This window comes from Ammospiza nelsoni, chromosome 14, assembly GCF_027579445.1.
Source record: "Ammospiza nelsoni isolate bAmmNel1 chromosome 14, bAmmNel1.pri, whole genome shotgun sequence".
Lineage (NCBI taxonomy): Eukaryota > Metazoa > Chordata > Aves > Passeriformes > Passerellidae > Ammospiza > Ammospiza nelsoni.
Window position 1 is genome coordinate 8,913,116 of NC_080646.1, and position 13,922 is coordinate 8,927,037.

The 13,922-nt window shown below is 40.4% G+C and overlaps 1 long non-coding RNA gene across 1 annotated transcript in view; it reads right to left on the reverse strand.

The window, feature by feature from the left end:
• Nucleotides 1-1,532: 1,532 nt before the first annotated feature.
• Nucleotides 1,533-13,922, reverse strand: part of LOC132079693 (uncharacterized) — a 162,271-nt gene continuing 149,881 nt past the window's right edge. The window contains exons 4-6 of the long non-coding RNA XR_009419440.1: nucleotides 4,659-4,794; nucleotides 3,957-4,215; nucleotides 1,533-1,684 (exon numbers count right to left, since the gene is read on the reverse strand). This is a non-coding gene — a long non-coding RNA (uncharacterized LOC132079693). The remainder of the gene's footprint in view (nucleotides 1,685-3,956; nucleotides 4,216-4,658; nucleotides 4,795-13,922) is intronic.

The following is a 13,922-nucleotide window of genomic DNA, read 5'->3' on the forward strand; positions in this document are numbered from 1 at the left end:
AGACACAGTGACCTGCAGCAGCAGCAGCAAAACCCTCCTGCTGCCCTCCACAGCTGACAAAACCTCCTGAAGGACAGGATTCCAACAATAATTGGGAATTTCCAGGCACGTGTTCAGAAGCTTCCATGCTGGTGGTGTCGATTTGTGATTCTAATGCCTGAGAGTTACTGCAAATCATTGCATTTCTGACTTTATGCTTATTTATGGCCAGCTCCAAATCAGTGAAAATCTCAGAGAGTTACAGTCTGCTGTCTGAAAGAGTAGGAACAAAGTGCATTTTATGGTGTATTAATTACTATGATCCAGTGGTTAATCCCTTACAACACAATCACAAGTGTAGCCACTGCTTTCCAGTATACTTGTCAAAGAAACAAAGTGTTAATAATAGGCTTTTTCGCTATTGCCTCTGGTTTAAACCATTGCTGCAAGGCAGCAGGAAGTTTTTAATTTTTTTTTCTTTTCACAAATTATAAAATCTGCAAATTATTAGAGTGAAAATTAACAAGTTTCTACTGTGTCTAGTTTATGTATATTTAAATCCTACTTTATTGGCTCTTAATTAAATACATATAAGGAACCTCAGTTTGAAATACCACCACACTCCTAATCCCTTCATCATTTTCTCTACCCAGTCCCTTTCTGATTTCCCATTTCAAATTGTTTTCTTTGTAAGCATTTTAAAACTAGCTTTTACTATTTCCACTTTCTAATTGCAAGCACTCCAAGATGTTAATTTATCCTAACAGAGCCTCCTTCTTTGCAAGTACTGTTTCTAAACACATGAGAACTAAGGTGAAAGGCATAAAGATCTTATGATAAACCATTAAAGAAACTTGCATCAGAAGCAAAAAAGAGGTCAGATGAGAAGGGAGCTGATGGACTCTCTTTGGACAAGGAAATTAATTTCTTAGGTATAAAAATGATTTTCAAAATTATGATAAACTATACGTATAATTTAGTTCAACAGATACTTTTGGCTGAAGAAAAACAATGAAGTGAAAGGCTTAGAAATGCCACAGTCATTATTTCTGAAGCACCTGCCTTCTTTCAGGCCAGACTGACACACAGACGTTCGCCCTCCTGCACTCTGCCCTGATTGCCCAGCACTCCAAGGGTGCTCTGAGCAGGGCTGTGGTCTGTGCCAGGATGCACATCCTGCCATTTCTCCTCTTACTGCTGATTTACTTGGCATGGCAACACTTAAATTACAGGCCAGAGGCAGAACCAGGGGATGGACACACATCATTCCCTTATTCCACTTGTAACTGTCCCTGCAGATCTAGGAGCTGCTCACAGACCTCCCCTCCTAAACAAATAACATGATTTTGCCAATCCATTTGCTTTGTCAAAAATGGAGCTCCTCCAGCAGCTACAAAAGGGGTTTAATGTCCAGTTAAAAGGGGTTTAACTCCAGGAAAGGAGTAGCAGGAAACAATAATATTTTCACTCAGCTAAGCTGCAGCTGCAGGAGGAGGTTTGAGGATGTTCAAGGATGCTCACCTGCAGCTTTGGTACCAGTGCAGGAATCAGCATTAAGGGAGTGTGCTCAGAGATGCTCTCTCCATTTGCAGACCTTGTCCTTATGGATGCACACTTTTATCTTCTGAAAGAACAACAGCTAAGTTTGGCAAATCTGTAGGTCACAACTCTTCTTTTCTTGCATTTCATGGAGCTGTTTGTTAAGCTGGAGAAGATAAGTCGTTTCATGAATAAAAGCATTCTTCTATTCCTAAATTATCTATAAACAGACTGGTTTTTATAAACTCATTGATTATTCATGCATAAAAATCCTGTATTCAAATATATTACTGCCTACAGTCTGTTTGTTTACTACATGCTGCTCTTACAGCTTCAACTATTTATGTCATGCTCGATTGTAAATCATATGGTATTGTTTCTGATCCAGAGCTGGGTGAATGAAAATGTTATAAAGGAGAAGAAAAATAAGAGATTTTACAATGAAGATGAAGCAGTTTTGAAAGCCACCTTCCAGAGAAATCATACACTTAGAGTCTGATATGTGTAAATATAACTCAAGAGAAAGACTAAGGTGGGGTAAAAAATCCTCAATCATTCAGGCAGCATAATATTCAAATTTTTACAGTATTCATGTAAGTCTAACTATTTTGCTTCTGTATCACAGGGAGCACATATGTTGAAGGAAATACAGTAAAATCCAGGTCCCTGGAGCTCAAATTTAAATCCTTTACACACAACAAAAGTAAAATGGAGACTGAAATGGGGAAGCTGCAATCTGTTCTTGGTTTGCAGAAGCTTCTGTTCAATTCATTTACTGAACAGCAAATCTTCTGCACTACAGCGTTAATGAGAATAGATACAAAAAGCTTTCAAACTTAAACAAAGAAATGGCTGCTACTTTAGGGTATTTTCAAGCATTTCCCAGAGATTAACGTATGAGGCAGATGCTCAAATACCAGCACACAATACTTTAATTTAGTTCAGCATCTCTGCAGGCAGTGGCTTCTCCATTACTGCTGGTTCCCAGAACACAAGAGAATGTTATTGCAGGGCACTTTTAAATTAAAATCCCCAAATAAGCTGTTAGACTTCACACACATCAATCTTTTGTAAATACAATAAGGCAGATTTAATTGGTTTTACTTTCATTTTATAACAAATGTTACTATCTATTATATAAGAAAGCTATTTTTAAAAAGACCCATAAAATGGATTACAAAGCAATTCTATAAGTGATAAAATAGGGGCAGAGAGTTATTATGGAGGAATGTCAGCAAGTGCCCAGCTAAGGTTGTTTACTCAACGCCAAATAATCATCTTTGGAAGTTGAAATAATAAACTTAAATAGTTTCAAATTAAGTCTTGCAAGAAATGGAAGAGTTATTGAAGCAGTAGAGGAAATTGGAAAAAAAAAACCCACCACATAAAATGAACCCACATAACAAATATTAACATGATGACAATGAATGGTTTATCCAAAAGAATGAGGATGAATAATGCTGGGTTAATAATGACTAGCCTGATCTGCAAAGCTCAGAATGGAAAGCAGCTTCATGGAAATGGAGGTATTTGAGCACATGGTCTCTGTTTGAACACCAGTTAAGCCTGAAAAAAATATTTACAAGCTGGTCTTCTGTTGATTTTCTGTGAACACTTGAGTTGTGAATTTCTAGAGTTAGAAAGGATGTCTGACAATGTGCAAGAGTGAACATGGAGAACATTAAATCTTATTTACAGCTGTGCAATTATTCAAGACTATTTTCCAGTTGTATCCTGTTGCACTGTTGATGCTCAATACATTATCTATGTGCAACAATACCCACACATCCACATATGAAAATACTTCAGTTCAGAGCCTCAAGCAGTTCAGCTAAGGAAGAAGGTCTGTACCTCTCTGTGACCTGTCCTTTTCCCCAGAGGACCAAACAACACACAGGCAGATATATGCATTCAGCTACTGGGTTGCATTTTGGTCAGGAAAGTTTTAACCTTTGTCGTGCAAAACAATTGACAGTAAAGTCAGTTACAATTTCTGAGAACATTATCAAGAAAGAAGGTATTAATTAAAAAAAAAAAAACTCAAACAGTCAACCAAAAAACCCAAAAGCCTGTGTTAAAAACAAAACCATATTAAAATTGTATATGCATGTATTGTTTATACATGTATTTATTTATTAACATATTTTTAGCAGAAGCTTTTTACGCTCTCTGAGAGGACCTCTGCTCAGGTCCAGAAAGGGCATGTAAATGACAGGACCTGAAAATCTGAGCTTTTACTTCAGCGTAGAAGTTTCCATAAAGTCCTGTTTCACCTCATTATAGGCTTCAGACCCAAGGTGGAACAAATTAACATAGCCCTGTAACTTATTGGACAGCTGACCTTCCACTGACCCAGCAGAGAAATAGCGTTTCAAGAGTGAAGTTTTCTGCACTCAGATATCCACAAAAATGAGTTAATTTCAGATTGTCTCATTTACCTGTGTCTATTCCATATCTAAAATCCTGACATTATTTTTTTTTATTGTTCACCTCCTGAGGGGCAGCATAACTCTTGCTCTCTGACTTCTGTGTTTCTGGCACGTTCCTCTCCCCATCCAAATGGGTTTCCTCCTCCTCCTCCTGCTCCTTGCAGAGCTCTTCCTCCTTCTTTGGCAGTTCTGCTGCTCTAATTTCCATAGCAGGAAACTCACCTTGCTGATAAATCAAAGAGATTGGAAGTTGGGACTCATCACCTTCCTGCAAGTGGTTAAAATAAAAATGGACTATGGTCATTTCTGTGGTTTCCACTCTTCTTTGCCTTAAGCTGGAGATTTTATCATCTCTCTGAGTTATTTTCAGCTTTTAGTGCAACATATTAAATCTTCTCTGCCTGACTTTGTCATGTCATTTGATCCTGCTTTCCCCTCTTATGTGCAGCCTCCATTGGTCTTCTGTGTCAATAAAGTCTCTTCCTGCATTACTCTCTCACAGGGGTCATATCATGGAAGGGGATATCACCTGGAATATCCCTCTTTTCTCTGATTACAAGATGTGGAAGTTTTATGCAATAAAACCCAAGCATCCCCAATACATAGTGAGTTTTCTGCCAGCCTTATGGCAGGACTGCATATCTCCAAATGTGAGCTACCACCTCTAAAAGGCACTTTGATCACAAGAATCCATAGCAAGCAATGTATTACCTGTGCATTAGAGGCTATGACTAAACTCTCCTACAGCTGCAGGAGGAAAACTGGTTTTTTTGGTCACATTACAGGTGTAGGATGGCAGCACTCAGGCCTTGAGGGCATCCAGAAGAGGTTGAACAGCAAAATAGCTCTGTAAATAGAGATGTATTCAGGAAAAAATAACTTCAAGTTTTAAAACAGAAACAATTTTTTTTCTGTCTTTCAAATAGCACAAACCAGCAGGTTTCACAAACCTTCATGGTCCTGTATAGACAATACAGACCCCTGAGCTGCTCCACTATTTAGTGGCTCCAAATTCCCTCAGAGTTAAGCTTTGCTGCTACAATACCATCAGCTAGTGCAGATATGCCACACAAATTCCTCAGGAAATTAGCAGAGCTGCTTCCAAGCACAAAGCTCTGTGCTGGAGGATTCCCATGCAGCGTGCTCTGAGCTTTCACTCAGCTGCCCAATGCACTTTCTCATTGCTCTGCTGAAGAACTTCATCAGTTCATTCCAGAATCTAGATCCTGTGTTAAAGCATAACCAAAAAAAAAAAAAATTCCAGCATATAAAATAAAGTTTACAACAGCACAGTGAAGGTTTTCTGCTAGTTTGCCTTTACTGAGCTGAGATCAGTATTTTGAAGATGAAGAACAATGTGCACGAAGGCCAAGCCAGAAGAAGAGATGTTCTTAACAATAGAAGGGATGGACAATCCTTAATTCTTCTTGGCTCTGCCTTGCAGGAAAGTGAAATGCATCAGTCCAGCCAAGGTTTCAGCCTCTCCATGCTCAGTTTACCCAGGACACTGCTGCCCACATTTGTCTGTTCCAAACCAAGTACAACTTCATTGCACACTGAGCTCTCGAGGGACACCAGGCTCTCCAGAGGCCAGAGTACAGCACAAAGCTCAGCCCTGGAACTGCCAGGGCACTGAATTGTGTCCCCAAAGCCAAGGACACACAAAACAACAGGAAAATGTACCTGTGCCTTCCTCACACAGCACCAATTCCCTTCAGTCACGGATCTGCCTCTCTTGTTCCGCCCAGGTTCTCTTTGCTTTGGAGATTTAGCCAGCCCTCTAACATTTCTTTAATTTGGGTGTCTAAAAGAATCATTTAACTTTCTTTTCCATCTTCCTAGATTTGCATGGTTTATATTATTTATCTTTTCCACTTGATTAACCAGCTGAAAAATCAATAGCAGTGAATTTTATCATAGTTGCAGAGGAGCCCTCTGTTGTGCTAAGCTGCTATTTTAGGAACCGGAGCAGTTTGTGAATCTAAGTATTTTGGCAAGCTGCTCTTTTTGCCTTTGCCCTCCCTTTTGCTTTGGACACAACACAGAAATCTTTCTGTGCCTCTGCATGGTGAAAACTGATATAAAACAGCTTTGGTCATTTTTATATACTTTTTTTTTTTTTTCCCTGCTAAGAAAGCTAATACCATGGAAAAAACTGGTCAGGAGGATCAAATGTTTATGCAGGACGTCATGCTGCTTTGGTGTGCCAGCTCTCCAAGAGTCTATAAGGAAGCCAGCCAGACAGGCTCTGCAGCCTGCACCCTGACCCCAGTGACCTTTTCATTTTTCAAAGTTTATCTAGCCCCATCCCAGCACAACTTGCATTGAAACCAATCCTTCTGCTCCTGGATTTTTGGCAGAAGGTGACTTCCTTCATATGGAAAAGTGTTTAATACCAATTTAATGGTCTGTCTAGCCACTGTAAGCCCCCAACCCCCTCCCTGAGTCTCCCACTGGCAAGAAACTGTGAAATAATATGCTTGAAATAGCCCTAATTCTTCTCCTCAGTGTGATAGTTGTTTTTCTAATAAGCAATTTTTTGAAAAAGCCATAGAGGAGAAACTATTAGCTACAGAGTTGAATGACATTTTTAATAAATTCCTTTGCATATATATAATATTTTTTCATTTAAAAAACTTGGTTTTTTCATTATTTCTTCTCTTAAACATTTGCACAGTCAGGAAAGGGCCCCAGCAGACCCCAAAATGTTTCCATTCAGACTTGTTGGAACTGGAATAGCAAGTCACATTTATCCAAATTCACTTCTATGCAAAAAAAAAAAAAAAAAAAAATCTAAGTAACAACTTTATCTTGGTTGTAAAAAGAAAGATCTTGGCACAATGCCAACAAAAAACCCTAACAAAGAGGGAAATAAAAAGGAAATTGGGAGATGCCTAGTTTTCCTAAAGCAATGAGTTTGTTGCTGCAAGAAACGTCTTGGTTCAAAGGAAGCTGCAATTGTCCTTTGAGATAAGGAAAGGTCTGAAAATTTACAGCAGGGTTTGCTGTGTCAGGGGCAAAGTGCAGCCTCACACCTCCCCCAGTCAGGGTCAGGGTGGGGAGAGGAAAACAGAAACCCAGAACTGGGACAGATGCAATGAGCTGGCTTGGGGCGAGCTTCAGCATCCTCTTAGTCACGGCCTTACACTGGAACAACCCATCCTTCCCACTTTGGGGATGCAGGAACCAAAGCTGTTCTAACACTGATTTTAATTACTTTCTAGCCTGGAAAAAGTAATCCAGCCCAGTTGTACACCCCTTCAGAGGAGAGAGCTGAGAATGCCAGCAACACCCTCTGCCTTAAGAAACCTCAGAGACGTCCCTCTGAGGAAATAGGAAGGTGCTGCCTGCACCCAAGTCCCATTTGGACTTAAACCATTTAATAGTCCAGGAAGAGAGAGTCACATTTAGATAGGAGCAATGAAAAAAACCCCACAGTTTAATGGCAATGAGCTGCCCTGTTTTGTGCTGAAATGCTGCAGGACAACATTTTGGCTGTGGCTGTGGGCGATTCAATGGCTTGTGCTGCTGCAAAGGGTCACCTCCCCTGTCTCTTTGGAGCAACACAAAACAGGAAAATATGGAAGGAAGAATGAAAACATTCATATGGGTTCTGTTTATAACATTTTTTAAGTTAGAATTTTCTTGAGTGAATACAAAATCTAACTGAAAATCTAAAGTGATTGCTGGTTTTTCTCCTTTTAGAAAGAGAAGTATGCTCTACTAATTTCAAAAGCCAGAGAATCTGGCACAGCCAGTCACATAGGGGAAGTACTAAGCAGGATAGGACACAAAGGTTTGCAATTCCCATCATCTCCAATATTGACACTCCACAAATATCTACAGCATCATCCTGCAGCTGAAATAATCCCATCTCATTAACAAGAACAAACAGCTGCAAACATTATGATTTTATGTCATTTTTTTCACCTCTTTAGGAGTGGTCAAGAGGGAGAAGTACCATATCAGCTGTGACACAGCAGCCCCAGGGCTCATGTCAGCCCACCGGACTTCAGTCTGAACCCCAATCTCAGACTGAGGCCCAGTGGTCAAAATCATTTTTGTTTTCGCTCATGTGGCTGCCAGAGACAAGCATTTCAGAACCAGTGAAGTGAGAGAAATAGGAAATACAGGATAGCATGAAGAAACAAAGCTCGCATGGAAACTTCCTGAACTTTTTGATGTCTCCATGAGACATGTTCTGCACAGACCTGCCAGTCTCCACTCTAAGATCCACTGCTCTGTCTCCTGGTTTAGAGCTTTCAAGCAATGCCATCACCTACCTTTCAGGAAGGAGTTCAGACTTTATTTCTTTGGCAACAAACAATATGTTCTTCCCTAATTCCTTTTCTAAATACCACATGGTGGCACAGCCTTGGAATGATGTCAGACTCAGGACAGCATATGTGCTGTTAAACTGAGCACAGCTCACGCACTCTGCAACCACAAAGAATCCAAAGAGATGAGCAAGGGTCCTTTTCTGGAGAGTGGCTCCAAATGACCAAAGAAAATAAAAGTTTTTTCAGAAAAATGCAAGTTATGATACACCATGATGATGCAAATTTGGATAGTCAAGATTATGAAAACACACAATCAACCCCAGTTGTGCAATTGTGTTTTCTTGCAATTTCTCCAAATCCATCACATTGGGTAACTAATGAAATAGGAGGAAGGTGGTGACACATTATGCTCAGGAAGTTTATAGAGAATCTATGCAGTGAGGTATTCTATGTTTGTTCAATGCTTCTGAGCTGGGGTTAAGGTGTTATGCAATCCTAACTACTCTGCTTGCTTCTTTGGGATCCTACAATTCAGCTTCAAACAGTTCAGCAGCACAGCTTCCCCCACTCCCATCCTTTCACTGCTAAGTGCTTTTTTCTTACCCCCAGAGATCAAAGAGATGCTTTTGTGGTTCGCTGTTCCATCCACATTCCCTCTCCCTCCTCTCTTCCTTCCTTCCTCTCTCCTCAGCGCAGCACAGCAGCCCCAGGCATTAATCACTCACACCAGCCACCTTCACACGAGCTCATGGAGCCAACATCCTGCTCTGGACATTACCCTGGCCTTCAGCAGCCCCCTGGCTCTCACTTGCAGTGCACTGAATCCACTGCTAGCTTCGCAATTCCTCTCTGGCTGTTTGACTAATTTTAAGGTCTGATTTTGATTCTGAGTCAAATCAAGTACATTTGAGTTTTTGATAGAGACTGTGTGTCTAGTAGGTAAGTGATAATTGAGGGAAAAGTCTCCAGATTGCTGTTTTCCTGGACTTTGCTGCCACCTCATTCCCACAGTGCCTTGACAAGGCTAAAGTTTCACATTTGATTGGAACAGGGCAACAGCTTTATTTTCCAAACCAGAGAATCTGGGTCAGCTGAGGAATAAGAGGACAGACTTCATTTTACAGGACATCAAATATAAAAACCATTTCTCAGAGCAGACTATCCTCCCATTAGGCTAATTTAGGTTAAGTTTTACCAAACACTAAAATAAATGAGCTACAGCTCTTTTTCCTGGCATGGTACTGGGGAATGGTCAACTGAGAGCTTGGATCAAGACCAGCTACAGCAGACCATGACAGATCTCACCTATTGCTTATTTCTTTTTATCCCATCACACCAAGCAGGCTTGCACATTAGTAGAAGTTTCCAATAAAACAGGTATGCACTTAAAGGTTTCCTCACAAGCATTTGGTTTTCATGCATTATTGTACAGACACCTTCTGCACTGTTTTGCCTATTAGGTCATACAGTCAAAAAGTAACTCATAGTCAAAGCAAAACCTGCACTGATATTTTTCTTCATTTTCAGGCAAGTTGAATGATTTTTTTTCAAAGGCATCATTAAATATTACTTGTGAACTATTACATAAATAATCCTTTCACTTGATGCCTTGCAGCATTTAATATTCAAATTACAGCTATTCTGGCTGGACTCTAAGGTGTGTGGTGGGTTATGGGCTTCCCCAGAGGATAAGCAGAACCTTCATCTCCATTGTGATTATTCACAATGTTATGTATATATCTGTTATATACTGTTGAAATTGTTGTCAAAGTAAACAGCCCTGTCAAGACCTACCCTTGCATTAATTTATACAAAATAAATTTGGAGAAAGGAAACAAAGGAACAGAGTTAAATAGAGTTAACAGTTAAAAACACATAGTGTAAATCTCAGAATATTGTTTTTCTGCATTGCAATAAAAATACCAAAAAATACAGTGTGTATGTAGCCAAGGATAAATAACTCAAAATATTATGAATAAATCAGCAACTGAGTGTGAATAAACATCACCTCTCAATCCGTGTGGAGAATGCATGAGGCATATTGAGAATGCACAGTCACTTCCATAGGAAGTCCCCCAATTCCTGCTTCAGGATTTTTCATTCTACAGCACATGTGGATGGCATTGTCCTGCTCTTCAGCTTGCTTGAAATTGTTTACCCTGTATTATTACTTCACTGCTAATAAAGGACACGGTGCAAGAACCCTGCCAAACAGCACTTTTGGTAAGGCAGAATAGGCCTTAATTCCAGGCACATAAACAAAAGGAAAAAAAATTACTGTCAAGGGACAGGGTTATTTTCCCAAAGGAACATCTGTTTCTAACACATCTCATGAAAACACATACAATAAACCATAAGTTCAAAACAGAAACTGCACTCAAACACTGCCCAACAGAAGTCCACAATCCCTGGAAAACTTCTTTTAAATCCCCAGCAACCCGTAGGCTCGAGGAGAACCATTTCCTCTGTGTACACTGCAGCCCTTCAGAACTGCAGCCATTTGGCAGGGAGCTTGCAAAGCCACAAAAGGATGGGAATTAGCCATGTCAGCATCTTTCCTAGCTGCAGAATGCAGCTCAGTCCTCCACCCTGCCAAAAATCAGTTGTAAAGCCAGCATGACAGCCGGGAGGAAGGTAATCCTGGCCAGCTGTTCCCAGCTGCAGCCAGCAACATCAGCAGCACACAGCAAGCGCCAACATGCAGCAGCTAAAAATGTACCTGAGAGGAGGTAGGGGAGATGAAGTCTGATTCCAGGATCAATACAGTGCCTCGGGGATGCTGACAATGCTTAGCTCAGCCCAGCCAGCTGATCCAACAGAGGCTGCAGCAATGTGGGTGCAGGCCCTCAGCACCAGGAATGGGAAATGCCCATCAATCCACCACCTCGGGCACTGCAGAAAAACTGCTAACCAGAATAACAGAGCCTAAGCACATCTCCAGCCTTGATTAAAAACCAGACTTTATGATTAGGTAGGAAAAAAAGTAGGTTTTGCCCTTCTCTTCAGTGCCTTAGCTACTGCCTGCCCACACGTGCAGAGAAGCACTGACTGAGGCACAATTCACCAATAATTCACACCATGTTCAATTCAACTCAGGGGGCAGCTGAGACCAAAGAACCTGTCTTGTCTTTCCACTGTTTTTTGCTGACAGTAACTTTAGGGATGTCAGATCTGTTCTTACTTGTTCATCTTAGCTTCCTCCTTCACACATACTGAGACAACAAAAGAGCTCTCCAACATATGTGCAGAAAAGATGAGGGCTTACAGTTGTCATCTAAATATTTGTATTGAAGTGATAATTAACTGTTTCTAAGAGCTTGGCTTTACTACAAAGATAGCAAGTCAGAATAAGGGTATTAAGTTTCCTCTTATCAATCAGTAATTTCTGTTCTAATGCTGCAAAATGTGCCTTTGGGGCACCCTCTCCTCCTGCTGCTGTTCTGCTCAAGGGAAAAAGTGATGACTTTTTCTTATGTTATACTCCGTTACACCACACAGCTTAAGCTACATGCTCCTGCTATCCTAAATGCACCATTCTGCTCATCTACACAGATAACTAAATTTAATTACATTAATAATTGTTGTGGTTTAGTACGTTGCCAAAGTTTACCTCCTAGCTTGTTAGGCCTACAATTTAATTAGCGGCAGTGAATTTTAAATGAACGATATTATCTAAACAATTATTTAAGGGGGCTTGCTGTTGTTGTTTCTGCACCACCTAAACAAAATAAACAAAATTATCTATTTTCCTCACTGCACTAGTCAGAAGGGAACCTGTAGCCCAGACACTTGTGGCAAAAGGAAGAGATTCCTTTGGACCCACTGACATCAGTTTGGAGGGTCAGCTACAATACAGTAATTTCTCTAAGTGCCAACATTCCTTCAAGTTGAGTTTTATCTGATTTGCAGTAAATCCACAATGGTCCTTATACCTCTGATAAGGTCCTGGGCTGAACTTATATTTCCAATATTCACACTCACCTTGAGCTTTTTGTTTGTGATACACAACAGACAGAAGCCTCAGTCAGGTACTTCCCTCCCTGACACAAGCAACTCCAAATCTCCTTCATTCATTTGAATCCAAACTAAATCCTCTTTATCTCAGACATGAAGATGATAATACATACTTGTCATTCTCCTGTAATCAACACAACCTTAAGCTTAAGCAAACTCTGATTTTAGCCAGCTGGTAATCACTTTTCATTCCTCTATATTTATCTTAATTATATTAGCCATATTCAATGAATATCACTCATAAATTTCCACTACTAAAAGAAAAGTCACCATAAAAGCCTTAAAAACAAAATAAACACCAAACCCACATGTTTCCTGATCTCATCAGTCCCTCAGGTGGGTATTTTCTTGCTGTTGTTCATGAGGTGGGTTATTTGTGGGGATTTTTGGATGGTTGGCTGGTTTTGGGCTGGTTTTCTTGTTTGTTTGTTTCATTGGTTGGTTTGGGGTTTTTTTTTGAGGGGGTGGGAGAGGTGCTCTGCTCTGTTGGAGCTTAAGGTCTGTGAATTACTTACATCACCTTTCAGGTTAAAAGACAGCTCTTCAAGATGTTTATTAACCACCGTTAAGATACTAAATCATGCTTATGAGTGTTTTCAGTTCTGCAGAGTGAATGGTCTGTAGAATCAATAAAGCAATCCACCACAATGTTTAATTAACTCTCTCTCATAACTGCACTTACAACAACAACCATGCTTGAGAAAAATGAAACTAAACAAATCAGCCTCAAACATCCACACCAAACTACAGAGGAGCAGTGAGTTACAATAAAGTGCAGAACGAGTCTTCTGGATAGAGAAAAGAAATAGATTCCAAATTGTTCAGTACACTTAGGAAGGAAGCATATTGGAAACCACACAAATATTACAAAAAGAGCCATGAAGCTCTGCACCAGTGTGTGCAGGTGACATATGCCTGAGCCAGAGAGGGGATGTCTCTCCTGTAACTGAACTCGTTTGGTTCCTGCAGTGATAACTCAGTTTGCTTCCCAAAGTGAGACTTCAGGAGTAATAAAAGGAAACAAAACAAACGTCCTTTGCCAGCAGAACAGTGGTGATTTCTCACTCTGCCAGCATCACATTAGCTGATATTACTGCAAGTGGCTTTTCAGTTCTTGGTTGGCATTACTGTACGCCTGACAATAGGAAAAGAGCAGAGAACAAAGCCTGGAGCTGAGATATGTTTGCCAAGGCATCTTGCTCAAGCCAAAAGGAGGAATACTCACAAAATTAACATCTTGCTCTGCTTCAGCTTCAAGCGGTCTGTCATTTCTGGGGGCATTTTAAAGAATATATACAACTGGCACAATGGCTGCTGGAGATCACCGCTCCTGTGCTTTTTGCAGGCTATCTCACTGTAACCCGCACAACAAAGCTGCCTGGATTGCTAAATTAAACAATGACAGGGATATTGAACATCTGCAAGGCTGCAGGCCTGGCAGAGGGTTGACATCTTACACTTCAAGATAATGACCTGCAGGTTTATGTGCTTTCTGATGGCCACGGCCTGATTGCTGAAGACAGAAATACACCATCACCCACCATGCCTCATCAGCTGTGATTACAAGAGGATTACTCATGGGGAATTTCCTCAGATCAAGAACATTATTTATTGATCAATTACAAGCGGAAATAGTCTCCCCATTTTTATATTTGAATTCAACAATTCATTTCTTAGTAGT